Raw genomic sequence first — 16,871 nt, forward strand, 5'->3', positions numbered from 1 at the left:
CCAGGGAGAGGGGAGCAAAGCCGCAGAGGACCCAGGCGCGGTGTGTCTCGGTCCGCCGCCCGCGTCTTCCTGGTCTGCTGGGGTGGGGGGGGGGGGGCACAGCTAGTACCCCCCCCCCAGCAGACTAGGCTTTTCTCCGGACGCCTGTGGCAGAGCAGCTGGGGTGCTGCCGGTTGGTCCCGCAGCGCCGCTCTGGGCGCTACTTGTGCAACCCAGCAGCACCCCAGCTGCTCTGGTCCTGATTCAGCTGCTGCTGGTCAGTTTCAGCAGCGGCTGAATCAGGACGCCTGGGGCAGAGCAGATGGGGTGCTGCTGGGTTGGTCCAGTAGTGCCGAGGAGCGGAGCTACTGGAGCAACCCAGCAGCACCCCAGCTGCTCTGCCCCAGGTGTCCTGATTTAGCCGCTGCTGAAACTGACCAGCGGCTGACTACAGGAAGCCCGAGGCAGAGTTGCTCTGCCCCAGGCTTCCTGGAATCCGCTGCTGATCAGTTTCAGCAGCAGCTGACTTGGGGACGCCTGGGGTTCTTAAGTTGATTCTGTATGTAAGTCAGAATTGGCGTCCAGATTCAGCCGCGGTTGAAACTGATCAGTTCCAGCAGCGGCTGAATCTGGACGCCAGTTCCGACTTACATACAGATTCAACTTAAGAACAAACCTACAGTCCCTATCTTGTACGTAACCCGGGGACTGCCTGTACAGTAGGTAAACTCATTTTCCTTGCCTGTTGGTGAGATTATGTAACTCCACTCTTCAGATGCCTCCGTTGTCTCTCCACCTGCCATCAGATCAGCTCTGAGTTTCTCTGCTCTGCCTTAGAAGGTCTCCATAGCACAGCTTTCCCCTCTATGTCTTCAACTTGTCACGCTTCACATTGTCCACATCACTGTCATTCTGCCAGTTTCCCAACTTTGTCCTCTCATTTGTCTGATTCTTACACAAGCACCTCTGAGCCTTCTTCCACATAAATGCCCTGTGTGTGGTAGGATCTCCATTAATTCAGCCACAATATATGTTGGCACTTTTAATTCCATCTTAAAGAATCACTTCTGCTTGCAATGAATCATATTGACATATACAAGTTGCGTATACATTTCCTATTGCCAGTGTCCTTCCTCTAACCTCTGTCCTCTTGGCTATAATCACCTTGTATCAGTGACCATCCTTCTGAATGTATGAAAAATGCCTAGCATGTACACCGCTTACGGTTACAATAATCTCAGGGGGACTAGTGTAGGTATTCCAAACACTAGGCCCAGTATTTCTGCCCTTTGCTGGTTCTCAATAAAATAACTAAATACACATAAGCTGTGTCTAGACTGGCCAGTTTTTCCGGAAAATCAGCTGCTTTTCTGGAAAAACTTGCCAGCTATCTACACTGGCCGCTTGAATTTCCGCAAAAGCACTGACGTCCTACTGTCTAAAATCAGTGCTTCTTGTGGAAATACTATTCTGCTCCTGTTCAGGCAAAAGTCCCTTTTGCACAAAGCTTTTTCGCAAAAGGGCCCATGTAGACAGCTCAGATTTTTTTTCCACAAAAAAGCCCTGATCGCGAAAATGGCGATCGGGGCTTTTTTGCGGAAAAGTGTCCGTGCCAATCTAGACTCTCTGTTCTGAAAATGCTTTTAACGGAAAACTTTTCCGTTAAAAGCATTTGCGGAAAATCATGCCAGTCTAGACGTAGCCATATAGCAAAGGAGGATTTAACAGAAATGGCAGAAAAAGAGTTGGCCTGTGCCCTATGTATAAAGCTGTAGTAATTAGTCACAAGAAGGAAAGACCAAAATTCCCAGCTGAGCCCCCTAGAGGGCAGTAGGAGGAAAGATGAAAACAGTCTGAGCTTTGGAATATGTTTGCTGCTGAGAGTTGACTTGTCTTGCACTGCTTACTCAGAACAAGGAAAGTGCAATTCAAAGCGGCGATCCATGCTGACTCTGATAAGTGTATGAAAGGGAAAGAGTGCATTCCTGCACTCTTAGCAAAGTACCAGTACATTGCTGCACATATTCTGCTCTCTGGTCCCCTGAATTATGTAAGGAAGGATGAAAAACAACTGAAAGACTCAGTTCCTTCCCCAAACACACAGGGGAAACAGTAACAAATACCCACACTTTCTAAGAGCTAGATATATGGAATATAAAGCTCATTGGTTGCTCCCAACGTAGCCTGGGAGGTAATTGTTCTGTCACAGGGCGTACTGTCCATTTAAGAGCTGGACTGGCCAGCACAGCTTTGTTACTTAGGGTAAGCATAGTCTTGTCTTGCATCAGCATGATATTGAGACTGCCAAATTCTTCATAGTGTCCAGCTACACAGCCAGTGCACTGTGGATAGCCAGTCACAAATACAGTAACTGGGGTTATGTCTACACTACAAAGTTAATTCGAACTAACCGACGTTAGTTCGAATTAACTTTGATAGGTGCTACACAAGCGCTCCGCTAGTTCAAACTTAATTCGAACTAGCGGAGCGCTTAGTTTGAACTAGGTAAACCTCATTCTATGAGGACTAAGCCTAGTTTGAACTTACTAGTTCGAATTAAGGGGTGTGTAGCCCCTTAATTCGAATTAGTGGGAGGCTAGCCCTCCCCAGCTTTCCCTGGTGGCCACTCTGGCCAACACCAGGGAAACTCGTATGCCCCCCTCCTGGCCCCGGACCCCTTAAAGGGGCACGGGCTGGCTACGGTGCCCGTGCCAGGTGCAAGCCTGCCAGCACCCAGCCAGCAGACCTTGCACCTGGCACGGCTCGAGCCAGCCACCCGATGTCCCCCAGTCCTCCCCCTCTTCCCGGGACCAGGCTGGCGGCTCCCGGGAGCTTGCCCGGGACCGCAAGAGGCGGGCACCCGCCTGGGCTAGTGCAGACATCGTGGACCTCGTCCCCGACCTCCGCACTAGGCACAGGAAAGTGGCTGTCTAGGGCAGGAGAGCTGCCAGCCTGGCCACCCAGGAGCAGGTGTGCATGAAAATCAAGGGGGTCCACTGAGACCCCCGACCCTGAGCTTACAATGGCCGTCCTGGGTCAGACCAAAGGTCCATCTAGCCCAGTAGCCTGTCTGCCGACAGTGGCCAACCCTAGGGACCCTGGAGGGGATGGACAGACAACAGTGACCAAGCCATTTGTCTCGTGTCATCCCTCTCCAGCCTTCCACAAACTTTGGGCAGGGACACCATTCCTACCCCCTGGCTAATACCACTCCATGTACCCAACCTCCATGAATTTATCTAACTTCTCTTTAAACTCTGTTCTAGTTGTAGCCTTCACAGCCTCCTGCAGCAAGGAGTTCCACAGGTTGACTCTTTGCTTTGTGAAGAACAACTTTCTGTTGTTAGTTTGAAGCCTGCTACCCATTCCTTTCCTTTGGTGTCCTCTAGTCCTTCTATTATGGGAACTAATGAAGAACTTTTCTGTATGCACCCTCTCCACCCCACTCATGCTTTTATAGACCTCTATCATATCCCCCCTCCATCTCCTCTTTTCTAAGCTGAAAAGTCCCAGTCTCTTTAGCCTCTCTTCATATGGGACCTGTTCCCAACCCCTGATCATTTTAGTTGCCCTCCCCTCTCCCACCTTCTCTCTTCCCCTCTCCCACCTCCTTTTCCCAGTCTCCTCCAGTTTTGTTCAATAAAAAGAGATTCTATTTTTGAACACAATTGTCCTTTATTTAGTACATCAGGAAGGGGGGCTAGGGAGGGGTAAGTGGAAGGAGGTGAGGGAGGAATGGGGTACAAGCCCCCGATGGGGAGGACTGGGCTGGCTCTGCAGGCTTCTGGGGGTGGAAGCTCTCCTGCAGCCCCCCAATTGCCCCCTCTCCCCAGATGGCAGCCTGCGGCAAGTGCAGCCGGTCTGATGGCCAAGTGCTGTGATGTGCCCAGTGTGGGTACTCCGGGCAATCCAAGCCAGGACTGCTTTGCAAGCGGGGCACCCCTGAGAACTGTCTGTCCGGGGTAGGGGTCGGGTCCCTTTAAGCACAGCCCTCGGCTAGCCTGAGGCAGCAGCTCCACGCTCTAAGTCCTCATCTGATGCCCTGCCGGCACTGCTTCCGGCCATCCTTAACCCCGGTTCAGGGTCCACTTAATGTGGACACGCTAGTTCGAATTAGCAAAACGCTAATTCGAACTAGTTTTTTAGTCTGGATGCGTTAGTTCGAATTAGCTTAGTTCGAATTAACTAATTTGAACTAAGTTAGTTCGAATTAGCGCTGTAGTGTAGACATACCCTAATTCACATTACATGGCCGAGAGAGAAAGAAATTCCAGGAAAAGTCTGAATTTGGTGCAGATTTTGAATCTCATGTTAAGATGAGCATTGCATAAGCAATCAGTGTTACACTGATAAAATACCGTAGCATTCTGATGCAAACATCACTATCATCTTTTCTTCCAATTTGGCTGATATTTTCTTCCTGCCCAGTTTTAATTCTTTATTAAATCATTACCTGTTTTGTCTCACTTACTTGATGCCACCTAGATTTATTATGGCAGTGATATTTCCTGCCTACATTGATAAGAGGCCAGAAGCAGCTCTCTGAATGGGGTTTCCATTTTACTCCCTTCTATCAGTACCTCTTCTGTTCTATTTTTTTCTCTCTTCCCTTCCATTTTTGCCTGTTGGGCCTGATTTGGAATGGAAATGAATTTTTCTGTTGCCTTCCTAGAAGTGGGACTGGGTCTTTTCTTCCTTGCTTGAGTTGTTTCTGTTCTCCATTATCTGTGACTGTCACTTCATCTTCTATTAATTTCTCTTTTCATTCAGTTTTGACTTTTTGCTCCTTTTGTACTTGATTCTGTCGGGGACTCGAACCCAGACGGCTTCAGTTCGTTGTCTGACCGCAAAGAGACAGGCAACACCAGCAAGGTCTAATCACAAAGTTCTTTATTGAAGAGTGCACACAACAATAGAGAGCAGCCCGTCTCTACTAAGAATGGGTATATCTACACTACAGCGCTAATTCGAACTAACTTAGTTCGAATTATTTAATTCAAACTAAGCTAATTCGAATTAGTGCATCTAGACTTAAAAACTAGTTCGAATTAGCGTTTTGCTAATTCGAACTAGCGTGTCCACACTGACTGGATTCTGGGGCGCACTTAAGGGCCGCTGAAACCGGTTCCGGCAGGGCATCAGGTCAGTAGTTGCTTTGTGTGGCTGCTGTCTGAGGCTCGTGCTTAAAGGGACCTCCCTGGACAGCCAGTTCTCAGCTTTTCCGCTTGCTTGCCTACCTCGCTGAGGGACAGCAAAGCGTTTTTGTCTGCACCTGTCTGTGTCGGTGCTTCCCTTTGGGGACGCTGCCGCAGTTGGCAACATGGAGCCAGACCTCGCCCTGGGCTTTCTGGTGCAGTTTTTAGACTTGCTGCTGCAAGCCTGCCAGCAATGGCTGGAGGCTGCCTGCACGTCAGCCCCCTACCTGTCCCCTGGCCTCCCTGGGGCCATGGAGGAGCCGCAGCAGCGCCCGGACGCCAGCATGCCCTGCTGCATCTGGCGTCTGGACACCGCAGTGACTAGTGGGACCGCATTGTCCTGGAGCGCTGGGGAGACAGACAGTGGACCCAGAACTTCAGGATGAAGAGGGACACCTTCCTGGAGCTCCGCGAGTGGCTCGCCCCTGCTCTGCAGCGACGGGACACTCGCATGAGGCCCGCCATCCCCCTCCAGAAGCGTGTGGCCATCGCCCTCTGGAAGCTCTCCACACCGGACAGCTACCGATCTGTTGGGAACCAGTTTGGCATGGGGAGATCCACCGTTAGAGCAGTGCTCATGCAGGTATGGCACCCACTGGCCACTGGGCCAGGGGGCAGGGGAGCTGCAAGGAGGGGATGGGCCACCCCACGGACAATGGGGTGGGGGGAGGAGTCAAAAGTGCCCCGCACCGGAGGGTTTGGTCTGTCCCGGCCGTACTACACACCACCCGGGGGGGTTGCTTCCGGGAGTGAGGCGCAGGGCAGTGCCAGGGCACAAACACTCCCAGCCACCTGGGCACCCCAGTGATTCGCGGTTTGCTGTGTCTCTCTACAGGTGGTCAAGGCCATCAACCGGGTGTTGCTCTGCAGGGTGGTCCACCTCGCCGACCTGGACGCCGTCATCCGGGGGTTTGTCGCCCTCAGCTTCCCCAACTGCAGGGGGAGCCATCGACGGGATGCACATCCCCATCTGTGCTCCGGAACACCAGGCCTCCCAGTATGTCAACCGCAAGGGGTACTTCACCGTGCTCCTGCAGGCCTTGTGTGACCACTGGGGCCAGGTCACGGACATTAATGTGGGCTGGTCCGGCAAGGCACACGACGCATGGGTGTATCAGAACTCCTCCGTGTGCCAGAGGCTGCAGGCTGGGACCTTCTTCCCTGACCGCCACATCAGGGTCGGGGACGTGGACATGCCCGTGTGCCTGGTGGGGGATGTGGCCTACCCCCTACAGCCCTCCCCCCTTCCCCTCCCTAACTCTCCTTCCTAATGTCAAATAAAGACACCTGTTTGGCAACAAAAATCTCTTTTTATTTTACATAACTGGGGTGGGGGGGAGGGAGGAGTGAAGGTGGGAGACGGGAGGGGAAACCTGGGAGGAGGGAGCTAGAAGGGGAAGGAAGGGGAGGAAGAGAAGGGAAAGCTCAGGCTTGGGGGTCCTGCTGGCTCTCTCATCTCGCAGCACTGCGGGTGCGGGGGCGTCAGGGGGGAAGTGGGTGTGGAGGGTGGGGCAGGAGGGACGGGGGGTGCGGAGGAAGCAGGAAGGGGAGCAGGGGTGAGAGGAGGAGCAAGAGCTGGGACGGCCGCAGAGGCTGGAGCAAGAGGAGGCAGGAACCTCTCCACCAAGGTCTGGAGGTGGCCTCTGAGGGCACGGCCCTGCTCCTCCAGGGCCTCCACACTCCGCTGCCGCAGCTGCAGGTCCTCCCGGACCCAGTGGTCCTGGGTGCGGAGCTGGTGCTCCAGGAACCGCAGGTGCCGCTGCTGGTACTCCTCCTGGTTCCTGGCGTGCCTGCTGGCCCAGGTGCGGGTGGCTGTTGCAGGCGGGGTGGTGCGCCCTGCAGTCACAGGTGCTGCGGCTGTGGTGAAACAAGAGCAGCGGTCAATTCTCCCTGGGGACAAGGTGGGTGAAACCCAGCCCCCCTCTGCAAGGCCAGGGCCCTTGCATGACACCCAGCTGCTGCTCCATGGTGGGCAAGGCCCAGGTGAACGGTCCCTGGGCTCCCTCTCCTCCCATTCCCCCATACACATAAGGGAAGCATAATGGTACTCACATGTGGAGCCCTCCCCGGCCTCGGACGACACAGGCGATGTGCTCTGTGGGGTGCCTCGGGGGTCCTGGGTCCTGGGCAGGCTCCTGGCTCTCGGTGTCCTCCTCATCCTCGGTGTCAGGGATGGGGCCCTGTGCCCTGGGGTCGATCACCACCTGGGGGGCATGGACGGCATGAGCCCCCAGGATGCGGTCCAGGGCCTCAAAGTGGGGGCAGGCCTCTGGGTCGGCCGGCCTGGGAGTAGGCCTGCCGCAGGTCCTTAATTTTGCAGCGGACCTGCTCCCGGCTCCGCATGTGGCCTCTGGCGGCCAGGCTGTCAGCCATGCGGCTGTAGACGTCTGCGTTCCTGTGTCTAGTGCAGAGATCGTGGACGTTGGAGGCTTCCCCCCAAACCTCGATGAGGTCCACGATCTCCGCACTTGACCAGGAGGGCACCCACCTCTTGCGGCCCTGGGCAGGCTCCTGTGAGCCGCAGCCTAGTCCTGGGAAGAGGCGGAGGGCTGGGTGGCAGCGGGTGGCTGGTTCATGGTGTGCCAGATGCAGGGTCTGCTGGCTGGGTGCTGGCAGGCTTGCAACTGGCACAAACACTGTAGTCAGGCCGTGTCCCTTTAACGGCTCCGGGGCCGGGAAGGGGGCAGAAGAGTTTCCCTGGTTAGGCCAGAGTGGCCACCAGGGCAACCTGGGAAGGGCTAGCCTCCCACTAGTTCGAATTAAGTGGCTACACAGCCCTTAATTCGAACTACTTAATTTGAACTAGGCATTAGTTCCCATAGAATGAGGTTTACCTAGTTCGAATTAAGTGCTCCGCTAGTTCGAATTAATTTCGAACTAGCGGTTTGTATGTGTAGCACCTATTAAAGTTAATTCAAACTCACAGCTGTTAGTTCGAATTAACTTTGTAGTGTAGACATACCCAACCAGCCCCCGATTTCTATAGCAAGTAGGGTTATATAGACAGTTCCGTCGCGTCATAGATTATTTACTTAAGCAACCCACCCCCCCTTTGTTAGTTAGAAACTTCTAGCATAGTGGCATACCTTGCCAACTATACAAGGTGGCCTTGATACATTAGCAACTTTCTTATTAAGACAGAAAGCAAGTACCAGACAATGAGGAGACAGGGAGTTTTCTTATCAGTTTCTTAAGCAAGCTGTTCAGCTCAGCAAGTACAAAAATGCAGCTGTTCGGTTATCTCATGCTCTTGCTCAGCTCATGGCTCAAATTTTGTTCAGGGACTACCCAGAGCCCTTTGCTGGACTCTTCTCCGTCTGTCTTAGCATAACCGCTTTAGGCCCAATTTTCTGTGGCCTAACGGTCCCCCTTTTGTCCCTAGAGTACCAATGAAGGGACTCTTGGGACAACTTCGCGGTACTGGGTGGCGCGCTGATCAGAACCTTGTTCCTTATATTTTAACATCATGAGTTTCACATTCTCTTTGGTAAGGGTCTGTCTTGTGTTTTTTAGAACACAAGAAATACAGCATATAATTAACAAGAAACAGCAATAAGCACAAAAGAATATAACCAATACTAGAACTATTCTTTGCAAAATCCAAGTTTCCACATGTTCAAACCAGCTTTCCCACCAACCCCAGAGAGTCCAGTTTTTTCTTGTCTTAGGCTTTCTACAGTTCTTTTAATTTCTGAGGCATCTTCCTTTACTTCCTTGCTGGTGTCAGAAATATACACACAGCATTCTTTTCCTACTAAGGCACAGACCCAGCCCTTACTTACTAGGACATAGTTTAGGGCCATCCAGTTTTGGCTTTTTCTACCTTGGCTCCGGAACCATTACATGTTCAGCAGTACTCTCCAATTGGGGTCAGGGCTAGGCGGATATACCCTGGGTTAGTAAACTTTTTATCCTGCCAAGTATTATTTTGGGCCCAATTTACTAAACAGTGTGCCATTTATTTGAGTGTTGTTCAGTGGGACTGGAATTATTGGGATACCTCCTTTTGAATGTACAGGACTGAGAGCACATATCCAGCAACCTGTGGAATTAAATTTTTGGGAAACTTGGTTCATTAAAAGCATAAACACATTTGAACCATATAAGTTATAATGGCTAGGTATTAAAAACAAAATTAAGCATAAGTTTAGCATGTATTGTTTGTCCAGCCTTATGCTGGCTGTTCTTCAGGACTTTGTAGTTTGCTTCACCTATCACTGTAATAGGGTGTGAAGATTGGGAAGTTGACGGGGAGTTTCAGCTACATAACTAACACTTGGATAAGTGTAAAGCTTTAGCTATAACTACAGTGGCATGGATATATGAATTTCCTTTTCACTCATTATCATTATTTAAGGGGGGGCTCCTCTAATTGGAGCCTGAAACTGTTACATTCCATACTACTGAAAAAGAAAAACAACAAATAATAAACAGATTGCAAACTTAAGAACCTAGGCAAGGAAACGAGGCCATCTTTCCGGGAAAGGACACCACTAATCTAAGGCTCTCTCAGTTGAAGGCGAAGCTTCAGGTTGCCTAAGGGGGTAGCAGTTCATTTGCCCCAGGCACAGATGTCATCTGCTTCTGGTTCACCTGATTCGTGGTGGGATGAACGTGCGTGGCTCCCTTGAAGTCCGACGTCGTCTGCTTCTGGGCCTGAATTGCCGGTACCAGGCCTGCACTGATCCCCGTCTACTTCTGGACCTGGGTTTCTGGTACCAGGTCTGCGGTGCTCCTTGTTGGGGCCAACCTATGTAGGCACTGGAACCAGTTTGCAGTGGGAGGCGTGAATCCAGGTGGGCAATTCCTCGCACTTTACAGCAGTATGGGTGGTCAGAAGCACTTGGTAGGGACCCTTCCACTTGGGTTCTAGGGCAGTCTTTCGCTGTGAACCTTCACGCAAACCTAATCTCCTGGTTGTAGTTTATGGCACGGCTCAGTCAGGGCCTTCTGGAAGGCATCCTTAACCTGTGAATGATAAGACTGTACACACCTCATAAGTTCCTGACAATACTTGACTTTGCTTCCTTTAATAAGTGTTGCATCAGCCAGGTTAATTTTTTGGGCTGCTTAACAATTTCATAGGTCGGCCACATGCAATTTCATGGGGACTGAGTTCAGTTTTCCGATTAGGAGTTGCTCTCATGCTCATTAGGGCAATTGGGAGTGCTTCTACCCATGTTAAGCCAGAGTTCTTACATATTTTTGCAAGTTTGTTCTTTAAAATCCAGTTTCATTTCTCTATTGCTCCTGCGCTCTCCGGGTGTCGCGCGCAGTGCAGTGCTTGTCTAATAGAGTAGTACTTTTGCCAGTTTTTTTTTAAACAATTTGTCCAGTAAAGTGGGTACCTTTATCACTGGAGATCACAAGGTGTATTCCTCATAACGGGATATAATGATTTAGAAGTTTCTTTGCCACTGTGATGGCATCAGCTTTCCTGCAGGGAATAAGCTTTTACTCATCCTAAAAACAAGCAAACAATAACTAACACATATTCAAAAGATTGACATTTAGGCAATTGAATGAAGTCCATTTGTAAATTCAGGCATGGCCACAAAGGCAGAGGTCTGGTTGCCGGAACTGTCTTTACAGGTTTACCCACACTGTGGGCTTGGCAGACAGGGCAAGCCAGACAGTAATCTTTGGCTGCTTGGGAGAATTTGGGAGCAAACCAATTTTGTTTTACCTTTGCCAACATGCGACAATCCATGGAGCACGGAGGCAAGGTGAGGTAGCAAGACCACTGGGGCAACAATGCGGCCATCAGAGCTGCACCACAAGTGGTCTGGGTGCAAGGTGAACCCTGCCAGACTCCACTCCTGCTTTCCCGATTCTGGGGCTTGGTCTTGCAGGAGGGCCAGTTCCGAAAGAGATGGCAAAGGAGCTGGCGATCGTAGGAGAGAAGGGAAAAAAACAGCAGATAGAGGAGCAGATTCTGCTACATTCCAGACAGTACAAACTGCATAGCCTGCTGCTAAAACTTCACTAGATTTATAAAGGCAAAAACCTATCTGTGTAAAGCACAAAGTTAAGATTATTTAAGGGACTTAAATTATTCTTTCATTAAAACAACAATATTGTACACACAACAATGCTCGAAATACATATATCACAATTAAGACACACAAGACAAATTTGGACAGAACACAGAACATAAATTTATTATGTCATGACACAGAACCATGGTTTTTTTTTCTTCAGTTAACTTTTCAGCTGATATTAGTGCTTTTTGATGATCTGAAAGACAAAGAAAACATTTCTACCCACGTTGGGGTGGTGCATTATATTTTAGAATACTTTTTCTTTACAGATGTTCTTTGCTAATTTTTTATTAGCCTGCTGTTACCTATTGGTATGCTTTTGTTTTGCACACCAGCTTCAGAGGGTTTGAGTAAATTACTTCATTGTTCAATTATTAAGTTAAAGATGACATGCCTTAGTTTCCCTCTTGTACTACAGACTAGCCCTTTTTTTTTCTTTAATGTGTGAAGCTTCAAATAATTTACTGCCACAGAAACTTTTTCTTAGAACAAGGCCCTTGCTAGTTACTATTCCAGCAAGCAAAAAGGTTTTCTTTTCCTGAAAAGAATCATATACAATGTTACAGGCTTACTTATGGGGGACAGTGCCCCCCCCCTTCCAGAACAGACAGGCAGTTTGCAGACACACACAACCTTGGATCTGAAAGCAAGCCAAAAGTGCTATCAACTTAGCCTTGAACAAAAACACAGTGAAGTTTCTGGGCTTGGATTTTTAAAACAATAATTAGTTTCCTTGGAAGACACATTTAACCCTTACGGTGCAGGTTTTACAAATGTACAATGTATATATTTTATTCTTTTATGCAGTTAACCAATAAAATTTCAGTATAATTCCTTATTTCTCTATAATAGATTTAACAAAGTGTCTGTAGCCAAATGTTTAAACTTGATTGTTTCTTTGCCTAGATGATTAAAAGAGGCTGCAAGAAACAAGGAGTCATTTTAAAAGCAGGTTTCCCTTCATATATAACAACAATCGCATAATTCCTTCTTATGGTCTGTCCTGATTCCTGCTAAATGACTTTTCCCAATGGCACAGGTTTATCCAGTATTAATTTGGTAAGGAGGGTGGACTTTCCAATTAGCCCCACCCCTCCTAATTCCTTTCAGTAGGTAAATCTGAATGTTTAGTATTGCAGTCAGCTATTACTAATTTTAAACTTCTCAGTATAGGGTTTTCATAACATCTATGCTGCAGCAGTTGATCTATGCTGCTGACTCTGGGGTGAATCACTCACCTATGTTCTGTAAGGAGATTTATGTTGCAGAATGTGTTTCCTTGTTAAGGCAGATTTAGCTTCTAGTGATTACATCTTCAAATTCAATTTCTACCGGTTGACTTTACGGTGGCTTTTAGGTTACCTTCTCCCACGCCCTCAAGCCAATTATAATAGCGTGTGAGGGAAAGGTTTTAACTATTTATTTGTTTCTCTGGACGGCCCCTGCTTGTGCGTTGTGAAACATCCTTGGGTTGCCTGCGATTCCAGCCGGAGAGGCTGTAGTTATCTATTTGCTAACAAGGGCTTGAGAATCTCCTAAAGTTGCTTGGCAGCCCTTTCCTACTCCTATATTGTGTTCTGTGTATATGTTTCCAACTAAAATGCTTAGGGCCAATATGGCTTGATGGCCGGCAGGCATTCCTTCCTTGAGAGTTTGGAGGAATACTTTCCACAAGCTGTTAAATCTATTTCAAAACTCGGTGTTTTGCTTTGGATTGGGCAAGTTTGTTACAGGAGCCTGTGTTTCCAAAGGGAAGAGCTAATTCCTTTCAGTTATTTTTCGTGTTTCCTCTTTATCTGTGTATGCATCATAAAGAGGGGTGGAGGGATGATGTTGTGTCGAATTCCCCCCCCAAGCGTGGTTGATATGTGTGTGCCAACTGAGAATTCTTTTTTTTTTTACACTTCTTGTGCATTATTTTGGCACAGAGGCGCTGCAGCAGTTTGTAAGTTACATCTTTCACTGCAGGGAGGATTTTTGCTTTTCTGAGCTTTACTTTCATTCCTCAGGGCTTTAATTTTTCCTCTTTTCCAATTTGTTAAATGCTTTCAAGTCCTTGGACCATTATGCACATACATGTAGTACACAGGGGTGCCTTTCGGCAGTGTGGGGGGATATGTTTAGATTAACCCTCACCTAAACTAACTCTACACACTCCAAAGAAAGAGTCTGCTGGGTCTAGAGTGTCAGACCTTAGCAGCTTATGAAATAAGGGGAGTCGTCACTTCCTTACATATCCGCCGAGTCTCAAGATTCAGCTGACCCACTACCTCAGGCTTGCAATCAGGGTTTGGTCTGAAAGGACATTCCTTTTTCCAGTTTCCTGCCTCACCACAATAGTGGCACTCATTACGACCAGGGTCAATACTACCTCCGCGTCCTCGCCTTCTAGCTACTCCACTCCTTCCTCTTCCAAAGGTCCTCACTGGTTACCGTGACTCCACCCGCGGTCCCCTTCTCTGCCTCCTGCCACGGCCACTGCCATCAACGATACTTGATCCCTCATATCCTTCTGTTTTTCCTTCCTTCTTTCTCTCTCTCTCTTCTCCTCTCTCCCATTGTACACCCGTGTTGCAATGCTAACCACTTCAGGTAAACTTTTCCCTTGTATCCCATCTGGATGTTCTCTAAACCTTTTTGCAATATCTTCTGCACATTGCGCCATAAAAACCATTTTTATCATTTCTTTCCCAGAGTCTGAGTCAGGATTCAGGTTGCTATGTTTTCTAATTTCATTAGTCAATCGTGTAAAAAGTCGGAGGAGTGCTCATTAGGGAGTTGAATACATGCAGTAACCTTGCTCCAATTGGGGGTAACCTCTCCCGCTGCCCTCAATCCATGCAAAATAACTTGTCGATACCAACTCAAACTCTCCTTGCCCTCATCTGAATTCGGATCCCAATTAGGCTCAGTAGTGGGCATGGCTCCCTAAGCTTGACTCTGGTAATGTGCTACAGCCTTTTCTTTAACCTTTTGACGCTCATCTTCCATAAGGAGGGTATCCAACAATTGGTTCACATCAGCCCAGGTTGGCAGATGGATAAAGAAAATGGTACGGAATGTTCTTTCTACCACTTCCGGGTTATCCCGGAGTCGTGGCATAGAACGCTGCCAATTCAACAAATCGGCTGTCGTAAATGGGGCATGAGTATATACCATCTGAGCCGATCCATTACTCTGGGGAGCAGGGTAGGCTCGTAGAGGACCTAAAAATTCTTCCTTTTGGGGAGTTGAGGATCCTGCTCGGATGGGTGGCGGCGTACAATATTCACATGAAGAGAGGAAACAGCACCTCCTTTCCCATGAAGTCTTTCACTTTGTTCCCTTGGAGGGCAAAAGGGGACGTAATCGTCATCCTCTGGTTGCATTTCCAGAGCATAGGGTGGGGGAAGTTTAACAGAATCCTCCATACAAACGGCCTGCAGGGCCATCTCCTTCTCTTTTGGCTTATAATTGTACCATACAAATAAATATTCCATTTGTCCCGGTCTAAGATTGACCAATACATCTCTCAAAGCATCCATCTTCTCTACGGAGAAAGTTCTGCAGTCCGGCCAATCATTATCTGGGGACAAATGGGCCGTGAGTGAAGGCCATTGAATTTGACATAAATTTCTCATTTTTGACTTAGCTAAACTGGCTGTTCCAGAGATACCCTTCCAATCTCTGAGTACCAGGGACAACGGGGCATCCCGCAGGCATTTACTGCCAACTTGTCCTATTTTCCACGGTTAAGGGATTCGAACCCCAACCCCGGTTAAGGGACTCTAACCCCAGCCTCTCAATACCGAGCGCTCGCTTACCTGTCCAGGGACTCGAATCCCGAACACTCCAGGGACTCGAACCCCGAACACTCCAGGGACTCGAACCTCGAAGACCCCCAAACACTCCAGGGACTCGAACCCCGAAGACCTGGATCCTACACAATGGGTAGGTCGATGTTGCTGGATTTCTGCGGGCTTCAGCTGGTTCACAGGACACGCCTTATTGCCGACGCAGGGATCAGGCCACCGGGCAAGGCTCCTCAAAGTTGGAGGATGCGCACTGCATCGCTTCAGAGTCCGATCCCGCACCAGAGAGTCAGACGTGTCCCATCTGGGGTGCCAAATTTGTCGGGGACTCAAACCCAGATGGCTTCAGTTTGTTATCTGACCGCAAAGAGACAGGCAACACCAGCAAGGTCTAATCACAAAGCTCTTTATTGAAGAGTGCACACGACAATAGAGAGCAGCCCGTCTCTACCAAGAACCAACCCCCGATTTCTATAGCAAGTGGGGTTATATAGACAGTTCCGTCACGTCATCGACTATTCACTCAAGCAACCCACCCCCTTTGTTAGTTAGAAACTTCTAGCATGGGTGCATACCTTGCCAACTATACAAGGTGGCCTTGATACATTAGTAACTTTCTTATTAAGACAGAAAGCAAGTACCAGACAATGAGGAGACAGGGAGTTTTCTTATCAGTTTCTTAAGCAAGCTGTTCAGCTCAGCAAGTACAAAAATGCAGCTATTCGCTTATCTCATGCCCTTGCTCAACTCATGTCTCAAATTTTGTTCAGGGACTACCCAGAACCCTTTGCTGGACTCTTCTCTGTCTGTCTTAGCATAACTGCCGTAGGCCCAATTTTCTGTGGCCTAACAATTCAAAGTGCTATAACTTGTAAAGTTGAACCTTCGCCTTCCTCTCAAATAACCCTTTATTGTAAATTGTAACTACAGGCAGTCCCCGGGTTACGTACAAGATAGGGACTGTAGGTTTGTTCTTAAGTTGAATCTGTATGTAAGTCGGAACTGGCGTCCAGATTCAGCCGCTGCTGAAACTGACCGCCAGTTCTGACTTACATACAGATTCAACTTAAGAACCCCAAGTCAGCTGCTGCTGAAACTGATCAGCAGCTGATTCCAGGAAGCCCGGGGCAGAGCAACTCTGCCTTGGGCTTCCTGTAGTCAGCGCTGGTCAGTTTCAGCAGCGGCTGACTTGGGGACGTCTGGGGCAGAGCAGCTGGGGTGCTGCTGGGTTGCTCCAGTAGCACCGCTCCTCGGCGCTACTGGACCAACCCAGCAGCACCCCAGCTGCTCTGCCCCAGGAGTCCTGATTCAGCCGCTGCTGAAACTGACCAGCAGCGGCTGAATCAGGATGCCTGGGGCAGAGCAGTTGGGGTGCTGCCGGGTTGGTCCAGTAGTGCCCAGAGCGGTGCTGCGGGACTAACCGGCAGCGCCCCAGCTGCTCTGCCCCAGGGTCCACAACAAAAGCCTGGTCTGCTGGGGGGGGCACACTAACTGCGCCCCCCCAGCAGACCAGGGACACAGGGAGCAAAGCAGCGGGGGGGGGGGGGGGTGCCTCGCCTCTGAGGCTTTTGCTCCCGGTGCCCCTGGTTTGTTGGAGATGGTCCCCAGCAGACCAGGGGCACTGCGAGCGAACCCGCAGCAGCGGGGGGGTCCCGCGCTTCTGAGGCTTTGCTCTGGCAAAGCCTCAGAAGCGCGGGAACCCGCCGCTGCTGCCGGTTTGCTCCCGATGCCCCTGGTCTGCTGGAGACGGTCCCCAGCAGACCAGGGGCACCGGGAGCAGCTTTTCTCGCCCCGGAGCTCGAGGTGGCTGACCGCTGCCTGTGAGCTCCGGGGCGAGAAAGCCCCGTTCGTAAGTGCGGATCCGA

General features: G+C 49.7%; 1 long non-coding RNA gene and 1 pseudogene across 5 annotated transcripts; both read right to left on the reverse strand.

Annotated features, from left to right (window-relative positions):
* Positions 1-6,464: 6,464 nt before the first annotated feature.
* LOC142827219 (uncharacterized) lies at positions 6,465-13,308 on the reverse strand. 4 transcript variants are annotated; one of them, XR_012901798.2, is made up of 4 exons: positions 10,861-13,308; positions 9,768-10,611; positions 7,227-7,378; positions 6,465-7,031 (listed from the first exon to the last, which is right to left on the reverse strand). It is a non-coding gene; the product is annotated as an uncharacterized LOC142827219 (long non-coding RNA). The 4 variants fall into 4 exon arrangements; XR_012901803.2 differs by having other exon boundaries at positions 9,768-10,142; positions 10,523-13,307; XR_012901802.2 differs by having other exon boundaries at positions 9,768-10,157; positions 10,523-13,307.
* A 5-nt stretch (positions 13,309-13,313) lies between these two features.
* Positions 13,314-15,465, reverse strand: LOC149525344 (uncharacterized; annotated as a pseudogene). Its single transcript, XR_016348884.1, has 2 exons — positions 15,019-15,465; positions 13,314-14,780 (listed from the first exon to the last, which is right to left on the reverse strand). The product of XR_016348884.1 is annotated as an uncharacterized LOC149525344 (transcript).
* Between the last annotated feature and the right edge of the window lie 1,406 nt (positions 15,466-16,871).

The sequence above is a fragment of the Pelodiscus sinensis genome, chromosome 2 (assembly GCF_052426305.1).
Source record: "Pelodiscus sinensis isolate ZL-2025 chromosome 2, ASM5242630v1, whole genome shotgun sequence".
NCBI classification, from domain to species: Eukaryota; Metazoa; Chordata; order Testudines; family Trionychidae; genus Pelodiscus; species Pelodiscus sinensis.